Raw genomic sequence first — 20,990 nt, forward strand, 5'->3', positions numbered from 1 at the left:
AACACGCCAGATGTAGAGACGATTTAAAGACTTAAGGACTGAGCAATAACGACTGGTTTTAAAATTTCGTCAGAAATGTTTCAAGAACTTCAGATGAGGAGCGTCGATTTAAATTTTAATCAGTCATTGAGTTATTTTAACCTCTGCTTCTATCAGGAACATACGTGGCTGTCACAAATGGGGAACTACAAAATTCGGCCCCTCACAGACGTTAACATTTGAAAATTATTAACACCGGGTATTAGGAGCAGAATAGGGAGCACAGCGAGCATATCCGCTCCAGTTTTATAGAGATTTTGTTTGGCCACGGCTTCGTGATGGATGACAGGTGTACGGATCTGGTAGACCATTGTACCTTAAGGTACTGAATTCAGACACCCACGCTGGCATTATTCTGGCAACGGGCGCTTTTAGAACCATCCCCGGTGCTAGTCTCTGTGTCGTAGCTGGAGAACGATCACTTCACATCGGGTGGAAAATAGCCATGGTGAGGTACGGGTAAAATACTATTCCGTATTGTACCATACTCTTGCTCGATCAACGATGCCATCTGGAGTCCGAGGAAAGAGTTATCTCTTAGAAATGGATGTGCGTCATAGTCATGTTCTAGGCAAGAAAGCAGTGAATCGCCAACTTAGCATCTTCTGAGGCCCAGAAGATCTGACAACTTTTTTTAAAGAAATCAATCCAAATGTAATTTTCATATACACGGTCCGCTTACATTAATGTGACCACCACTTCTGTTCGACGTCTACCTGAAATGATCATTCAGAGACGGCAGGTGGCAGCAATAGCACATAAAGGTTGTCAACGAAAGCACAGCAGCCGTTGTCGTAATGCGGCAACAGAGCGATTTACGTAACGTTCAAATGGTTCAAATGGCTCTGAGCACCTTGGGACTTAACATCTCAGGTCAAAAATGGTTCAAATGGCTCTGAGCACTATGCGAATTAACTTCTGAGGTCATCAGTCCCCTAGAACTTAGAACTACTTAAACCTAACTAACCCAAGGGCACCACACCCATTCATGACCGAGGCAGGATTCGAACCTGCCACCGTAGCGGTCGCGCGGCTCCAGACTGAAGCGCGTACAACCGCTCGGCCACAACGGCCGGCTTTAGGTAACGTCCAAAAGTTAATTAGTTAGTTACGTGTTCCATTGATCAGTTTCATGGAAACTGTTATGATGTTAAACGTGTCAAGTGCATAAAAAATGCACACATGAATCAACGTTTCTTTGTTTGTTTTTTTAAGCTTAAAGTTTTTTTTACCTAGCCCATTCTCTTAAATAGCACAAAATGCATATATTCTACCTATAAATTAATTTATTCGTATTCAAGAATTCATCTTTGATGTAGTAAGACTTGTTGTAATTTTTCCTCCTATCTATGTAATTATGTAGTTATGTAGTTCTCAATTCGTTCGAGCAATCAATCATTCATAATAGGAAACACTGTTAATAACTCAGTCACTCAAAATGATTCAGATATTTTACTTGTTAGAATGAAATCAGGCGATGATTCTTCTTCTCTGCAGGCTCGTGCTTTGCGGCAGTCCACTAATCTGTACAAATAAAATGCATCGTATGTTTGGGAGCGTTGTATAATTAGTCGGGAAACCTCAGATCAAGCGGATATTTGGCTTTGATGAAGTTTAACTTTCCGAAGAAGTAATGGAGCTATTGGATTATTAAATGCAGGTTCGTATCTAGTCTTTCGGAAGATCCCTTCCGATTAACAACTACGCAATATATCTACGAATATCATTAATTCTCAAATGTCAAATAATGTAAATTGTTACACACCTTCTGTATGAAGGAGCAATATATATATATATATATATATATATATATACACTCCTGGAAATGGAAAAAAGAACACATTGACACCGGTGTGTCAAACCCACCATACTTGCTCCGGACACTGCGAGAGGGCTGTACAAGCAATGATCACACGCACGGCACAGCGGACACACCAGGAACCGCGGTGTTGGCCGTCGAATGGCGCTAGCTGCGCAGCATTTGTGCACCGCCGCCGTCAGTGTCAGCCAGTTTGCCGTGGCATACGGAGCTCCATCGCAGTCTTTAACACTGGTAGCATGCCGCGACAGCGTGGACGTGAACCGTATGTGCAGTTGACGGACTTTGAGCGAGGGCGTATAGTGGGCATGCGGGAGGCCGGGTGGACGTACCGCCGAATTGCTCAACACGTGGGGCGTGAGGTCTCCACAGTACATCGATGTTGTCGCCAGTGGTCGGCGGAAGGTGCACGTGCCCGTCGACCTGGGACCAGACCACAGCGACGCACGGATGCACGCCAAGACCGTAGGATCCTACGCAGTGCCGTAGAGGACCGCACCGCCACTTCCCAGCAAATTAGGGACACTGTTGCTCCTGGGGTATCGGCGAGGACCATTCGCAACCGTCTCCATGAAGCTGGGCTACAGTCCCGCACACCGTTAGGCCGTCTTCCGCTCACGCCCCAACATCGTGGAGCCCGCCTCCAGTGGTGTCGCGACAGGCGTGAATGGAGGGACGAATGGAGACGTGTCGTCTTCAGCGATGAGAGTCGCTTCTGCCTTGGTGCCAATGATGGTCGTATGCGTGTTTGGCGCCGTGCAGGTGAGCGCCACAATCAGGACTGCATACGACCGAGGCACACAGGGCCAACACCCGGCATCATGGTGTGGGAAGCGATCTCCTACACTGGCCGTACACCACTGGTGATCGTCGATGGGACACTGAATAGTGCACGGTACATCCAAACCGTCATCGAACCCATCGTTCTACCATTCCTAGACCGGCAAGGGAACTTGCTGTTCCAACAGGACAATGCACGTCCGGATGTATCCCGTGCCACCCCGCGTGCTCTAGAAGGTGTAAGTCAACTACCCTGGCCAGCAAGATCTCCGGATCTGTCCCCCATTGAGCATGTTTGGGACTGGATGAAGCGTCGTCTCACGCGGTCTGCACGTCCAGCACGAACGCTGGTCCAACTGAGGCGCCAGGTGGAAATGGCATGGCAAGCCGTTCCACAGGACTGCATCCAGCATCTCTACAATCGTCTCCATGGGAGAATAGCAGCCTGCATTGCTGCGAAAGGTGGATATACACTGTACTAGTGCCGACATTGTGCATGCTCTGTTGCCTGTGTCTCTGTGCCTGTGGTTCTGTCAGTGTGATCATGTGATGTATCTGACCCCAGGAATGTGTCAATAAAGTTTCCCCTTCCTGGGACAATGAATTCACGGTGTTCTTATTTCAATTTCCAGGAGTGTATATATATATATATATATATATATATCCATTCTAATCGTACTATTTCGCATCAGTTATCTTTTGTCATAAAACTCAATATTCAGATTACAATTCTTCAAATAATGCTCAGCCTAATCGGCACGAAGACAATCTCGGAAGCTTTTTTTTTAACAACCACCAGAGAGAGTACTACAAAGAATCATTATGCGCTCATGGCATAGCTATTGTATGAAACTACTTTGCGCATGGATTCTGCGAGTATGAAGATAGAAAATTAGTAAACGTCTTTGAAGGGTAGAATTGTATCAGAATAATTCACAGAATATAAAGAGATATTACATTTCAAGGAGATATTATTTCAATTTATTATTGAAACTGATACTACCGTCTTTCGGACATTATACTTCACCTGGTAATTTATTGAAAAGTTTTACAGCAGCATATTTACCCCTTTCTGTGCTTAAGATAGGTTAAGTAGAGAACAGAGTAAGCATTTCTTTTTTCTGATTTTATGGTCATAAATGTGACTGTTGTTTTTAAACTGGTCCATGTTGTTGAGAACAAGTTTCATTACCGTGTAAAAGTACGGCGAGGCTGTTGGAAGGTTCCCTAACCACTTCCTTTTGAACAGTGAATACTTTTTTCCTAACTGTTGAGCAACCCTAAAATATTAGTCCGTATGACACCAGGGAGTGAAAGTATACGAAGTATGTTAGCTTTCTATATCCTCAAATTTATCAATTATCCTCACTGCAAAAGCTGCTGAACCTAGTCGCTTTATGAAATCTAATATATGAATTTTCCAATTAAAATTCTCATCTATATGTACAACCAAAAACCTAGTATTCTCTACCCTGGCTACTGACTTCTATTCATGGGTTGTATTTATTGAAGGAACTGTACTCCTGGCAGTAGCAAATTGGATGTACTGTGTTTCCTCACAGTCCAAAGCAAGCCCGTTTGCAGGAAACCAATCTACAACTTTTCCAGATACATTATTTGTCTGTTCATAGGCTTTCGGATCAAGGGTTCAAGCGTTATCGAAGCCAAGGAACTACCTACAATGTCTGCGTATGGGCTTCTACTACAGGCACCTGGGTCATGACCCATTCTCACTGCTGTATCGTGCCGACGAAGGATGGAATTGGCAAGTCAGTAGCGCAAATGGACGTTCACTGAGTGGCATCAGGTGGCCTTTCCAGATGAATCAAGTTTTATGTTCCGCCGGATAGATGGCCCTTGACGTGTACGGCATGGAACGTCTGAATGCGATGGGACAAGCCTGGAGGAGAAAGCGTTGTGGTGCGAGGAATTTGTTTTTGGCATTTATGGCCGATCTCGTCATTCTTCCACAGAATGGATCAACAGGATTATTCATCTATCCTTGGGGATCATGTCTACCACAACAAGCAGTTTGTTCTTCTTCAGCACGATGGCACCTACCAGCAGGCCACTACAACATATCACACACCTCACAGTGCACGTGCGTGGTTTGAGAGCACCAGGGTGGGTTTCTCGGTGCACACGAGGTCATCAGACTCCTGGGATTTACACCCAGTCGAGAATATGTGAGACCATCTCGATCGGGCCATTCGCGCCATGGATTCTCAACCGAGAAACCTAGCACAGCTGTCCATGGGACTGGAGTCCATATGATTCCACATTCCCGTCGATATCTTCTAGAACCTCTCTGACGCTCTTCCTCCACGTCTCGCAGCGATCAACTCTGCAGAAGCTGAATGAGCCGTGCTGGGGCTCGCGTTGGTGCTGTTTGTAGGTTTCCGCCCTATGTTGGAGGCCAGACGATATCGTTTACTTGGCGTGGATGCGGTTGTTTGTCCTCTTCTCGTGTTGACTGGTGCCACTCGGTTTCGCAAGCGTTGCCTGTCCGATAGTGGCAGCAGCGGCGGTTATCGGTATGTAGTAACTTTTGCCCTATCTTTGGGGCGGCATCGTTGTTTTTCTGGGTGGTGTGAGTGGGACAGTCCGGTTGGGGACTTAGAAGGGGCCAGGTCCGCGCTGTGCCCGAACACGCCGGGATCGCTGGCGGCACGTATAGACTGCCGGATGGAAGGGCTGTGATCACGAGGGTGTACGACCTCGTCGTAAAACGGATACAGCAAGCTTTAAGATGAGTGCATTTCAGTCCAGGTGGAGAAAACTCCACCATTGTGACTTGGATCTCCAGTGACTTGGATTCGTGATGCTGCTCGTAGTGTCGCCGAGGCGAAGAACAGAGAGTGGAGTGCTTGGGGAAGGCGGATCTGATTACTTTTACTGCGACTTATTATTACTATTTACTGCCTTCAACTTGTTACAATTTGTTAAGTTCAATCAGCGGTACTTTTTCTTGCCTGGTGGCTGCTGACGCCCCAGTTACCTGCCCTGTGGCTTAGTGTATGTAACGGCAGTGTACGTTTCCTCACCTTGCCGCTACTGTCCGGTGAGGTGTGTAGCTTTGACAGCTTTCTTGATTGTAGGCCGGTTGGTGATTCTTCGACTCTGGTGGTAGTGATTCATTTCTCGTTCCGGGCGCTCTGTGCACAGTATTCTGGTGATGTAGTGCAGACCGCCGGTTCCGGCTTTGGCGTATTGTTCCATCGTTGCATTTGGTTTATCCGACGTCAGGTAGCTACTGCATGATTATCATTAGTCATTCGTTAGACTGCCACTAGTCTGAGTTACCATCTTGTGAAGTGAATGCAACTCTTGGCTGCCTATCTCATCGCTCACGAAAGTGTTTGTTGCCGGACTTTCTCAGAGGTCGATTCCTGGAGCACCGGCTGTGGGCCCTTGGTTCTTGTAAGACATGTGTGTTCTAAAAGGAGCTCTGATGGCCAGTAGTTAAGCGCAACGCTCCTTCAGACCATGCCTTCTGCGGGTATCATCTGCCTCAGTACCTTTTAAGGAACGTATGTACTGGTCCTTGTGTTTTATTATTACAATACCCTGCAATGCCTACATTAAAGGATATATACGTCTTGTTAATAGTTCTGATCTCCTTCTGGAATAAATCTAGCGTTGTAGTCTTCAGTGGATGTTAAGGGTTGTGTCACAAAGTAACCATCATCTTATTTCGCCCGTTTGGTGATCAGTTGTTTGTTTTTTAATTAACCTTTGCTATTGTATTTGTTGTTTCACAGCCGATTTCTAATTTTTTTATATTATTGCCGTTCCTGGTCTTCCGCAGTGATTGTGGTTATTTGCCTTAAAATTATAATTTGGTATTAGTATTTTAGCAGTAAGCCTTAAAACCTTATTTACTGCCATTCCTGGGGTTTGATGCCTTCTGCTGTGTTTTTGGGGACTTGCCTTTAATATTTCAATACCGTGATTTGTAAGTTGCCGCGAGTTTTAAGCAATTCTTAACTTATTGCCATTCCTGTCGTGTAAGGCCTTCTGCCCAGATTACAGTGGCTTGCTTTTAAAACATCGTCTGGTGCATCTGCAATTAATGGTGATTTACTAAACTGTAGCTCACTGGTAACACTATTATTTACACAGTTGTTTATTGCTTCATTAATAACGTGTGGAAATTTTACTTATTGTTGAGTCTGATATTACTGGCTTAAAATAAATTGTGTGTAACTGTAAAAGGCAACCAATAGTAACTGATTACAGCCCCGTCCACAATCGTAACCGAATCCTGCCTTCCCTTGACTACCAGGTTTCTGTGAATATTCAATCTTTTGATATGTGGTCAAACTGAAGTGACTGGTTAGTCGCTATCTTTACAAAATTTCAGATGAGCACGAAAATTTTGACACTGAATATGCAGATACCTTGGCTGATCAATGGTTCGCCCTTATTGTGTCTTTGGAATCCGCTTAATAGATTTGTTTAGAATCTACCAAGCTAAGCTGCGTACGTATCCAAAGACAATGGAGTCAATGGGACGAGACCAAGAGACCGTCTTTCTCATCTGCTCGGATTTCTTTAGCGCTCCTTTAGGTCACTCAACAAATGCAACTGCAGAAGAAATTTGCAGATTACACAAGATACTCTCCTTATGCTGCAACGAAGTGGAAAATTTGCTTTATTCTGCCGGATGCCAGGGCACCTGGGAATAATGTGAAATGACCAAACTGATATACAGGGTGGCGCAGGGAAACGGGAAATTTCGAAATAACGTCATTTCCATGAATAAATTCATAAAACTATTAATTTATTAACGAAAGTGAATGTATGCCATTACTCAGTATTTCTTTACAATCAAAATGTCCAAAAGTGTCTCTTTACTTTTTAAAGATGACATTGGAAAGATGTGCTCCCATTCGGCGTTCACACTCTTACAGCCTGTTATGAAAACTCTGGAATGCGCGGTGTAGCAAGACTTGGGGAATGGCAGTGATTACGTTTTCAATGTTCTCCTTCAGTGCATGGATTGTTGCAGGACATGTACGGTACACCTTGCCTTTAAGGTATCCCCACAGGAAGAAGTCGCACACACTAAGATCAGGGGATCTCGCAGGCCATGCGATGTCACCGTTACGTGAAATAATGCGTCTTCCAAACAACTGACGAACTGCTGCCATCGATTGTAAAGCAGTGTGTGACGTGGCTCCATCCTGCTGAAACGACATGTTTTCTACGTTAAGATTAAGCTAGTACAGTCTCGGTGTAAAGAATGTTTGAAGCATGTCAACATATCGAGCGGATGTTCCTGTCACTGCACTACCATTCTCACGTTCAAAAAAATAAGGGCCGATAACACCATGACATGATACAGCACACCATATTGTGACCTTGGCGCTATGTAGTGGTCGCTGGTGAAACTCACAAGGATTGTCCTGTGCCCAATAGCGAAAATTCAGTTTGTTCACGAATCCGTTCAGGTGGAAATGGGCTTCGTCTGATATCCATAAGTTACCAAGGAAATTCGCGTCCTCGTTGATTTTAGCCAATATCTGGCTATTAATCTCCATACGTGACGCTGGGTCTCGTTCATGTAAGTGTTGCACAATCTGTAACTTACAGGGATGGAAGTCTAATTCGTGCAATATTCTTTGTAAGCTTCGTCGCTTAATCCCTAGCGAAGATGCATGCTGTCGAACGGAGCGGCGAGGACTTGTCTCGACTGCAGCTCTAGCAGCTGCAATGTTACCTGGGGTACGTACCGTTGGAATGCCACCTGGATGTTTCTTTATCAAGGCAGATCCTGTTTCTTCAGAATTACGCACTCACGTTGCAAACGCATGCGCAGATGGGACACGTCCTTGACGTCCAAGCTGGTAATGCTGTCGAAATGCTCTCTGCGCGGCAGTCGCACTATCACCATTTTTGTAAAACGCTCTCACAGCTACTGCACGTTCCGCACCAGTCCAATTCTCCATGATTACTAAATGGCAATGCGTTCACATCAATTGTGCAAAGTTTCGAACATCTGCCGGCGCTACAGTGCTGCCAACTGTAACGTTCAAAATTTCCCGTTCCTCTGCGCCACCCTGTAGTAACAAAGGACGCCACATTTGAACAGCGTGCCGTTTCCCTATGAGCATGAACTCGCTGTTGAGCAGGAAAAGCGTGCATCGATGGGAATAACAGAGGCTAGGGTTCACGGACAAGGAAGCTTCAAGTGGTGAAACCTTCTGTATAGCCATAGCGCTTCTCCCCCGGTCACAAGAGAGGGATGAGGTCTGATTTATTCGCCTCTGTGTAGGACATAGCCCCCTCACGCCCGGTTTATTGCTCCAGCACGAGGACCCACCTGTTATACTGGCGTCTGTAGCGTGTACATTTTACTACGTCATATTTTAAGGAATTCTGACCTAAAGGCAGCAATAGAGTTAAGTGATGAACTGCCCTCCGTTTCAGCGAACGATGAGACGGGGTGCAGTATGCGTGTTTGTCAGTTGTCTGGAGTACATCCTAAACTCTTAGGGTGCAGTTTTAGTGTTCTACAGAGTGCCTGGCACATCCTTTATTAGTCCAATGTTTAGCCATCCTTGATAGCTGCTGTACTGTTTTATATTTTCCATTCTATCTTTCCTGCTTTAATAGTTTTAGAATTGAAGTTTGCAATCACTTTTGCCCGTCCTTGTATTTGTGCGTGTGCGTGCGTGCGTGCGTGCGTGTGTATGTGTGTATAAGAGAGAGGGAGAGTATAAAATTGCATAACTGTATTGAGCCTCTATATTTTTTCCTTCATTATTTTGCATTATTTAATTTGTTTACAATAAATGTCAATAGAATCAAATTGTACTTATCAAAACAATAACGTGTCTACCAGCTGCTTATAATGAATCTGGTAGTGTTCGAGTACTGCAGTACAGGCCGCGCACATCGCAAGATGCTGAAACGTCGAAGGTATGTTCATTAATCTGTTCGCTTGTGGAGTATGCTGGAAAAATAAAATAATAGCTACCCCTTCTGCCAAACGGTGAAAATATGGGGCTGTAAGCAGGCGGAATCTGAAATATCTCCCTTTTTGACTTTAGTACGCTGTTCATCGCTTGGTGACGGTTTTTGATTTCTTTTTGGAAGTAACTGTTGGTGCAAAGGGTTGAAAAATATGAATTTTGTATTACGAATGGCAATGGCTATCAAGAATATAGACCGTGCACTGCTGGAAAAGTTATTTTATCAGATCGGCAACAATACTAGCGCTCCATTGAAGAAATACAGACAGATACAGCTGTGGGTGGGCCCTATGTCAACCAATGGGCTAAGGATTATAGCCAAGAAATCTGAAGAAACGGTTGATTTCGGTGGTGCAGATGCGAAAGGGAGGCGGTCCTTTCCCACGGCAGATGCTGATGAAATTGCTGTAGCAATAGGCGACCGTGCGTCAGTCTTAAAATTCTGCAGCCAATGCTCGAGCTGAGCCAGTAGAATTCTCTACCCCCAGTCAACAGTTCGAAAAAATTTGCGGCTCATTTCACTTGGTAATCACACAAGATTCAGAATGTGTACCAAATGAGGCCTCCAGATAGGCTACAGCACCGTGCACTTGCCCTTTGGTTTATTGGTCCGAATGGAGGAAAATGGATGACACGTGGCTTGGGGATATTCCTTGGACGGACGAGGCACATTTTAGTCTGCACAGTGCCAAGAGTGACAACCACTGTCGCGTATGGGGTTCTGCTCCACCACATGTTGAGCAGGAAGATCCACTACACTCAATTTATGTGACTGAGTGATGTGATGTCACAGGCTCCTTCTTTCCCGGTGCCGGCCGCTGTGACCGAGCGGTTCTAGGCGCTTCAGTCCGGGATCGCGTGCTGCTACGGTCGCAGGTTCGAATCCTGCCTTGGGCGTGGATGTGTGTGATGTCCCTAGGTTAGCTAGGTTTAAGTAGTTCTCAGTCTAGGTGACTGATGGCCTCAGATGTTGAATCCCGTAGTGCTTAGAGCGACTTAACACATTTTCTTTCTCGGTCTGCTTTTGTTCGACGAGATTACGCCTCGCGGGTCTATACAGTGACATCACAACTTTATATGTGTCCCCTCGTGAAACGCGTGATTGCATCTTTAAAAACGCAACTATGTCTGCACCACTGTTTTAATGGAAGATGGGACGACACCACACGTCCCTTTCCAGGTGAAAGAGTTGCCTTGGGAAACCTACCACAACAGCTGTATTATCTCTAGGCATTTTCAAGATGTGTGGCGTTCCAGATTCCCCGACCTAGATCCATGTGACTTCTGGATGTGTGGATATCTGAAAGATCGTGTCTGTCAGGGATGAATTTGGATTCCTTCTGATCTGAGGGATAACATACACTGGAAATGGTGTGAGCAACTGTCGACCATGCCATGATATGAATGCAGAATGTCGCAGATTTGGAAGACCATATGGAACTCATTTCTTATCTTGTAACTCATCTAGTAACAAACCAGTCAGGACCACCGTAATCATGGATTTGATCGTTCCTCCCCTTTCCCTGCATCCACACCATATTCTGACCACTTACAGAACCATATTTTCACCTGGCGGCAGAAAGTGTAACTACTATTTTTTACAGCATACTCTGCGATCGAACCGATTAATGACTGCATCACTCGAACCAGTGATGGTTTACTTATAACCACCTGGTATGTCTTTCTACAGTATATCTTTTCTATAAGAGAGCCTGATTTCGACTACCGAAATTGAACAGTCGAGTGGTAAAGCTGTGACCAGAGATACACTGCTTGTTTATATGTGGCGTGTCTAGTGACTTGGTTGGTTTTCAAGTATGAAGAGACGGATAAAATATTTAAATCAATAGATGTACCGTATCGTGTGAACCACAGAAAAATACTGAGTAAACTGTGAACTTTGCGCTCTACTATTACTCGAAAGTGAACTTCGAAAATTAAAAGCGTGAAATAGACAGAAATTTGTGTGTCATTGGTGAAACAATGCACGTCCATGATATCAGCTTTGAACGTTACGGGGAACGTGCTTTGATTTGAAGTAGCCTTGAACCGTGTCATGTCAGTTATTGTGCTGAGACTATTTCATGTGTGTTACAGAGCAGGGCGATATATGAACAAATGTACTCCATAAATATGACTATGCCAAGTATTTCTAATTGTGCACACTCTGCAATTGCAATCCCACTGAGCGAAGTTCAGGAGTGGTATTTTTATCTGCGAACAACTGTAAACGACTTTATTATTAACGCAGATTCATCAAACGTCAGCACCATGTATCATCGTCACTGCAATATCTCAGAATGCTGTAACGAGGCGAAATGTGGGCAAAGCAGAGAACTCGAAAAAGACAGCGATATTAGATTAGCCTGCCATATGATAATGTAATGCAGTATTTGTTTTCTCTTTTGTTGCTGTCCCAATATTGTAATTTGTCGGCCTACTACAAGATTGACATTGTAACGAGACCAACATATAAATGTAGTGTTTGTTCCATATCCCTACCTACATTTTATACTAAATCTGGTCCTAGTCATTCAGTGTATTAACCTTATTTCCCAGATCCTGATTTCCCACATTGCGCATAAATATTTTTGTGAAATGAACAGCTTTGTCAACAGTGTTTATTCGTCGTGCTCGTGAAACTATCTTATGTGTGCTTTCTCATAATTGACCGAAAACCAAAGCACCTGCGAAATTTAAATTTGGCAGCTAGGGTACACGAGCTAGGAACTGGTTCGTTTACAATATTTCAGGAATTACTTGCGAGCGACGCGTCAGATCAATCCGAGTAACTTGGCACAGTTTTGGAGGTCAGCCTGTGTGGCCCAGCGGCTCTAGGCGCTTCAGTCTGGAACCGCGCGACCGCTATGTTCGCAGGTTCGAATCCTGCCTTGGGCATGGATGTGTATCATGTCCTTAGGTTAGTTGGGTTTAAGTAGTTCTAAGTTCTAGGGGACTGATGACCTCAGATGTTAAGTCCCATAGTGCTCAGAGCCATTTTGAACAGTTTTGGATTCACTGCACTTATTTTTCAAGTACATAGGTACTTCATGCTTGCAGCAACTATATTTAATGCCAGAGAGCAAAGTTTATGCTATTTTCTGGACTCTTGTTTCATATGTGTAAGTAAAGTTACAGGATGAGTGTATAAGTGTAGTTTGATTCCTTCTGAAAGTACTGCATATTTAACTGCAATTTTCTAATTTCCAAACCGCAGACATGGAATTAACCACTCTCGACTAACACTGAGGTTAAATTAGTTTAAATCAGTGGAACTGGGTAGCCAGTTTAATACATTATAATTTACACTATTTACACAACCTTGGTTTTTAACAATATAGTTTGGTCTACTCACTTCGGAAGAGTCATGATTTTCTTTTAACGACACTCGTTCCGAAGATTTTTGTAACACCCAAGCACTTTTGCCATCATGATCATAATCATCATGATGAATTTCGTGATCCACCATCCTGACGGATGTAAACAGCCTCACTACTACTCGTACTGGAACCTAGACTTCTGCAGCCAACTCTACTTTCTTGTGGAAGTGTTAGATATTCTGGAGAGGTTCTATGAATTTTAAAAGGTAAGAAAAGGTACTGGCGCGTAAGTGAAGGTGTGACGACCAGGGCTGTAAGTCCTTTCTCCTAGAACTGGAAGGTTATGGGTTCCAGTTCCGATTCGTCATACAGTTTTAATTAGCCAGGAAGTTTGAAAGCAGTACACACGGCAATGCAGAGTGAAAGACTATTTGGGAATCTTATGATGGTCCCGCGTTTCAGTACATAAGCGTTTAAGGGATATGTAGCCCACACAGCTAGTTTAACCCATTGATGCACTTGTCCACTGCAGTGGATATGTTTCAAAGAATTAACAGCTGTCTACCTCAGGGTTAAAAACCTATATAAAAAAAAAAAACTTGTCCGCAGAAGAATCTGACGCTCGAGGAAAGTTGTTGGGTAATATGTGTTCACATGACAGGACCAAAATTCCCATAACATCGACACTGCTTTTATGCAAAATGAGAAGTCCGCCGCTGGCCTTGTGAACAAGGAGCACTGTTAGCCTCTCCGGTCACAAACTGTTAAGTGACGTCAGTACGGTTGTGGGTGTGACAGGGGAGGGAAGGAGAGGCTGAGTCCTTTGTTTGGAGGACGCCCCGCCGGCAGAATCTGGAGGGACTTCCGCGCTGAACATCGCATTGTGCAGCTACTGTTTCCCGGACGGCTCAGGCGCAACCTGCGAGGTATTACACCTGTCGAGCACCTGACGTCATCCGCTCTCTGTCCCAGTGCGGTCGCCGCTATTCCGAGACCAGCCTGCTGTTCCTGGTGTTGCGCAGTTCGAGAACTTCTGTGGTCTTGATCCCAACGCGTTCCAGGTGTTACGCAGAACTGACATCGACTAGTCGTATGCCACATCTCCTACACGTTCATAGATGTCTGTTCATTTCAGTTTGCCCCTGCTTGCCTCTTAGTATGCATACTGAGGCCACAGATTTCTCTTTTTCGTTTATTATCCATCATGAATACTTCATTGAAAGGTGTGCTTCATAAAATATTCGATCAAGTACTCTTTCTATTTGCGTTTACACTTCCCCATAACACTGTGCTATGAATTCTTCCATTAAGTTTCAAGTATGTTTGTGAAATCAGAAAACGATAAAAAAAGTTTGAAATCAATTTATGCTGAAATAGTGAAGTTCTTTACTATACAGTTTAAATCCAAAGTAAGTTTTCAAAAACTCATTACATTCTGTTGTATCAGAATTAAACCATAAAGTTATTATCCTTGCAAAACAAAACGAGAATTGTAAATTTAAAATTAAAGGTAACTGTAATGACTACGAATTGCAATGGCTCTGCCCGCAATGTACGTTACAGTTTAGTCGTAAGGAGATTACAAGTAAAGAAGAGATTGACAGTTCATTACTAATCGAGAATATTATTCAGTAACAAGTGAAACCGACTTTTTTCTCTGCCTAATAATGAGAAAAGCTGTATAGCGTAGAAAACCGACTGATCATCGAACTGTTCTTTTTTAATGTGCAAAAAGTAAATTTTACCCAAAATATTAACTTTACAAGCTGATGTACCTTTGCTTCGTTCTTGTAGCACTAATAGACTTAGATGTCCAACAAATACATGAATTTTTGTAATATGACAAAGAGACGCGAGCTATAAATAGTAGGATCATGCTGCAATGTTTCTGGTTTTTCCGCCATCATATTCAGGTACAAGAAGCTCTTCCTAGAGCAGTTGAGAAGGCGGCAGTTGGAAGGTGACGCAATGTGGTGTGAGGTACCGATGACAGATGGTTTGTTCGGTACGGATATCGTGAGAAAGACCACCTAAATTGTGGACCTTCTGCGTGATTAGCTGCTGCGTTCGGAAGTTTCGCACCAAAATGGTAATCTTCTATTATTAATATTAGATGAACTAAACAGCGTATTTACTTGGAATTTCAAATCAAGCAGTCAGTCTCTCAATAGCGCGCTATCACTCCATTATTTCACAAGAATTAGTAACCAGCAGAATAATAAGCAACTGCGAAACGAAAATTCAGACGAAACGCTTCGGTGATCTTCGGATCGCTCCTAACTTGGATGGCGGGTGAAGTGGTTCGGCTGTGAGATCAAGAGCTCGTTCAGCAGTCTCGGAGGACGGTCATGTTGCCAGCCGCGGCGTCAGTTAAGACTTAGTTTGCAACGTCTAGCTTATAAAATGTGAGAGCTGGTTTGGCAGTGTCGGAAGACAGACATATTAGTTAAGACTTTATTAGCCATGTATACAGCTGAAAACTGCGTGATACTAATTACGCAGGCTGGAGTGGTCGAGCGCTTCTAGGTGCTTCAGTCTGGAACCGCGCGACCGCTACGAACGCAGGTTCGAATCCTGCCTCGGGCATGGATGTGTGATGTCCTTAGGTTACTTAGGTTTAAGTAGTTCTACGTTCTAGGGGACTGATGACCTCAGCAGTTAAGCCCCATAGTGCTCAGAGCAATTTGAACCATTTGATACTAATTACAGAAATACACAGTTCATTAATTTGTTGAAGACCAGAAATCATTTGTGACTCTAAAGTGGAATGTAACTGTGCAGTTTCTCTTAGGCCGCTATTATAAAGCGAGTGGCATCCCGTATAAACAATCTGATTGGAAATGTAAACATTTCTAAAACAATAGTTCCTCGCTAAGACTTTCTTACAGCCTCAAGATTACGATTTCACTACCTTCGTGCTGTTTTCTACGCAGGGGACAGCAACTATAGAAGAATGCACGTCGGTTAACATTCATTAGAACTTCAGCATTCCATTCCGGGCGGTGCAAGCAAGTAGGCAGCTCGCGTGTACTGCAATCTTATTACAATAGCGATGAATGACACGTCATCCATGGTAACACAGAGGAGGTATGAAGAAGAGAAATATATTTTATGGAAGGAGTTTATCATACGCACGTATATATCACCCTACCTCTCTCTCTCTCACTCTCTCTCTCTAACTCTCTCTTTTTCAGCTTGCCGTAATGCGAGTACAGCTGTCTGTACTATTTATGCATACGTTGTCCCCCATAGGTTAGCAGTAAATGATAATGGTTTTGTGTTTTACGGTGTATATTTTTTTCCTTCTGGCAGTCGATAACCACGTTAAGAGTATTTTGAGGTTCTTAAATCTTCCCGTCATTAATCAACTCCCATACGACTCATCCGATTTAAAAATGTTACAAACATAGAGCATAGAAGCTTTGTGGAGTAGAAAAATATGACCGGTCCCCGGATGTTTCTAAAGACAGCTAATATGTTTAACCAACAAATGCCTCTGATCGAATCAAGACTTTATCATCACTTGCAACACTTCTACACTGCGATCTGCGGGTGGCATTCCGGCTGTCGCTATAGCCACAGTCGGAGGAAAGCTTAGTGTTCCGGTGCACTTCCGTTTGTGACTGCCACTGAAGAAAATAGCTGATACTGTATGGAAAAATACACTGGTCATATGGTCCCAGATGGTAACTCCCGCATGTCAACCTACTGCACTTGAAAAACACGACTGGCTAACGGAGGTAACTGGAATAGATTCTGATTATGCACATACTGTCCAATGGGATTCTAACAAATACTTTGTTAAGTATCTTAGTCCGATGAGGTTTACATACTGTTGGGGAAGCGGGGAATTGCAGTTCAATTTGTGCGCAGAGACGATTCTAAAAGAAATTTTTTCCGTAAGAAAATCTGATATCGCGTTTACTCGTGTATATGTGAGAGGGTTTAATGTCCCAATCACGTTGATAAACTGTTCATTAAAGGTGCTTTTCCCAAATACGGACTCGTTACATCCATCATTCATGGGAGACTCTAAAAACTGTACAAAATCCAATGTTTCTGCCACCCTTCTTGGAGACATGTGTGACCTGTGCTTTCTTCTACTGGGCACGGTCTTTTGATCGAAGGACCTACCATAGATTATAGGCAAATGAGGGCCTAACTTAGCCAAAACTTCAATACACAATATAATTCCATAGGGTTCTGATTTTGTTCGGTTTCAACAATTTCCGCTGTTTCTCGAACTGACATTATACGTCTTATTTCTGACATTCAACAAAAAGAAACAGGGACAATGCGCAACTCCCATGTGCGCGTAGGCGATCTGTAAAATAAGAAAAGACAGAAACACTGAAGATTCTTCTCACGGGGAACCCAACCGTCTTACGCCAATTTATGTCAGACCCTGCCGCTAGCTAATTCGACAGTAGTACAGGGTGCACCTCATCGACGTCCCACCTGTTATTGACAAACAAAGTGAGGTCATCTGAGTACGCAAGACAGACCACTCTTGCGGTGCCACGATTGGAAAGAGCCCCATGGAAAATGGACAGCATTCGTTTGTCGAGCTTTGGACATTTAGAGAGTCCGACAGCTTTCCGTGAACCACAATCCGCGACTCTGAGTTGGATAACGGATTCATGACTGCACTGGGAAACTTGATGTCTAAATGAAATTTCAACAGAATCTTCCTTAGATATGGTGATTGATTTTGTCGGGCGCTTTGAAAAGTCAACAGAAATGATAGCAAGAGTTGTTCAGGTAGTTGTGGCACTGGCTACGACTGTGGCCTCTCTGTATGTAAGCAGGTGTCGAAGGTAGTAGGTTCCAATGGTTCAAATGGCTGTGAGCACTATGGGGCTTAACTTCTGAGGTCATCAGTCACCTAGAACTTAGAACTACTTAAACCCTCTTAACCTAAGGACATTACACACATCCATGCCCGAGGCAGGATTCGAGCCTGCGACTGTAGTGCCTAGAACCGCTCGGTTACTCCGGCCGGCGAAGATAGTAGGAGCAGAAATCGCGCAGCACTGATTGTCACCAAGTACTTTCTTCATCGCCGTTTTTAGGCGAGTAGAAAAGCAACGGACAACGAATCTATAGTCGACATTCAATAGACTGACTGGACGTTAGTTTTCTATTTGCAATTTTCGAGCGGCTTTTCGACAGTAGGACAATGATACCTTCTAGGAATGCTGCGGGAATTGGAGTGTCATTAACTACTTCACTGACGAGCTCTGTCATCGTTTTGCCCATCATGTCCCAGCGCCGGAGGTACATCAGAGAGGCCGGCCGAAGTGGCCGTGCGGTTAAAGGCGCTGCAGTCTGGAACCGCAAGACCGCTACGGTCGCAGGTTCGAATCCTGCCTCGGGCATGGATGTTTGTGATGTCCTTAGGTTAGTTAGGTTTAACTAGTTCTAAGTTCTAGGGGACTGATGACCTCAGCAGTTGAGTCCCATAGTGCTCAGAGCCATACATCAGAGAGGGTTGGCTGTCTGCCCCTGACGCCTTCCCTGCAGGGCTAGTTTTTATAGCGTCCTGATCTTCATCTACCGTGAAACATTCTTATAGAAATGCCCTATCTTCTCTGGTGAGAATGTTTGGCACTCCGTGTACAAAGCTATCCAGCGCTACGTCATCCAGTTCTTTTCCTTAAACGTGTTACTAAAATACCCGTGCGCTTCCGAGAACATCGAAGCCAGGGGGTATACTGTTCTTCGTTTTCCCCTTTGTATCCGTCCAGGCGGCGGAGCTTGTGTTTCCGTGTTTCCGTATAAAATGGTAAACGTAGATACTGATGACTAGTTGACTTCTAGTAATCGTGCCCTAAGTTTGATTTTTTCGTTCCGTAAGAATATCTGCCTAGGTGCGTTTCAATTGCCTCTGAGGTCAGCTCGTACGAAATTTATATACTGGAGATACGATTCCATTGTAGACTTTCGCCAAGAGGCTTCCTCCGCGCTACAGAGTTTCTGGGTCTATCTTAAAGCTGGTTTCGAGGTAGTGACCCCCCAGTCTGTGGTGTTGTAGAAGTTTGTGAAGTAGTGTAGACACTGATTCCTGCTTCACTAGAATTCATACTGAAGTGCGCCGTCCTGAAGATGTTGGGTATTTAGTCTCTAGATTCCGAGCCTCCTCTGTTTCAGTAACTACGTCGATTTTGCTCGGCACGTGTAAGCACAGTGATCAGAGAATGCGAGAGGTGTACCTCAGTGCTCACTATAGCAGTGGCCGGATTTTTCGTCGCGTAAATGTGGCCATTTCGACAGAGTCCTGTGGCGCATTAATGAGTAAACTGTGTGAGTGGGAAGGAGCTGTCACCACGTGTCTGTTAAAATAAGGTCATGTACTAACGTCTGCTGTGCGTGACAATAGTTGAGCGTCTGCTGTTGGTCAACGTTGTCGGTGACAGAACTGAAGTTGCCTCCCAGCACTGTGACGCCGTCGTAGCCTGGGCACACATGAGAAGTAAAATCTGACCACGCGCGTCTGTTGTCTGTTCCAACGACTTGTTGAGTCCATGCGGCGTCGATGTGCTGCACTACACCGGGCGAAAAGAGGCCCCACACGGTATTAGTAGATATCCCATAACTTTTCTCATTTCAGTGTACCTAAAAGATGAAGAGATATGGAGAGGAAAACTCAGCGTTTGCTCCTGCACCCTCTCCACTATGCACTTTGTTCACTCAGTTTATAGTACTGAAGTGACTACTTCTATTTAGAAACTTGCAGGAGCCTGTTGTGTTTTATTTTCCTCACACAATAAATTTTAACAAACTCTTCCAAGTATAAGTTATGCCGTTTCCGCTTGGCAATTTGGAATCATTTTGTTCACTACCATTGCGTTCCAATCGTTAGATTCTGGGTCGAGCTTTGAAAGAGTCTTATAACCTGGTACGTACTCGAACTTAGGGGTCCTCACTTCTAGTACAAGGGCTACATATGTTTTAACAGTCTTGAAAATATTATCGAGGTATCTAGCTTGATTTTCAGAGTCGTAACAACAAAAGCATTCCAACAAGCTGTAGTACGAGGGTCACTCCAAAAGAAATGCACACCATTTTTTCTAAAAAATACAGATTTCATTCTGCATGTGTGAAAGGTTTGCAGTGTGTAGATACATCCTTCCCGCTTGTTTTCAAACATAGTTCAACCTGTTCTCATGAGTGGCGCCGTCACAGCATGTCTTCAAGATGGCTGCTGCACTTGACGTTCGTCAGAAGCAACGTGCTGTCATAGAATTCCTGAGCTGTGAAAACCAGACAGTGGGTTGGAAAGGTTGTATGAAGATGCAGCTGTCGATCGCAGTACATTTAGTCGGTGGGCAAGCAGGTTACGTGATGAAAGCGGGCACGGCAGTATTGAGGATTGTCCTCGCAGCGGCAGGCCTCGTACTGCACACACTCCAGACAATGTGCAGAGAGTTAACGAATTGGTGACTGCTGACAGACGCATCACAGTGAACGAATTGTTACGCTACGTTGGGATGGGGGAAGGAAATGTTTGCACATTACTGAAAGTGTTGGCGTTAAAAAAGGTTTGTGCCAGGTGGGTTCCCAGGATGTTGACAATAGCTCACAAAGAAACAAGAAAAACGGTATGCAGCGAACTTTTGGAAAAGTACGAGAATGGTGGAGAGGAATTTCTTGGAAGAATTGCGACAGGTGATGAAACATGGGTGCATCATTTTTCACCAAAGACGAAGAGGCCATCAATGGAGTGCCATCATGCAAATTCACCCAAGAAAAAAAAAATTCAAAACCACACCTTCTGCTGGAAAAGTTATGCCTAAGGTGTATTTCGATTCCGAAGGACTCTTGCTTGTGAACATCACGCCAAGTGTAACCACCATACATTGTGATGCATATGTGACGACACTGAAGAAACTTCAGGCTCGAATGAGTCGTGTTCGACCACATCGGTAAAAGCAGGATGTTTAGCTGTTGCACGACAATTCGCGGCCACATGTCAGTCAAAAAACCATGGAAGCGATCACAAAACTCGGATGGACCAGACTGAAACACCCGCCTTACAGTCCTGACCTGGCTGCG

The sequence above is a fragment of the Schistocerca piceifrons genome, chromosome 5 (genome assembly GCF_021461385.2).
Source record: "Schistocerca piceifrons isolate TAMUIC-IGC-003096 chromosome 5, iqSchPice1.1, whole genome shotgun sequence".
Taxonomy (NCBI): domain Eukaryota; kingdom Metazoa; phylum Arthropoda; class Insecta; order Orthoptera; family Acrididae; genus Schistocerca; species Schistocerca piceifrons.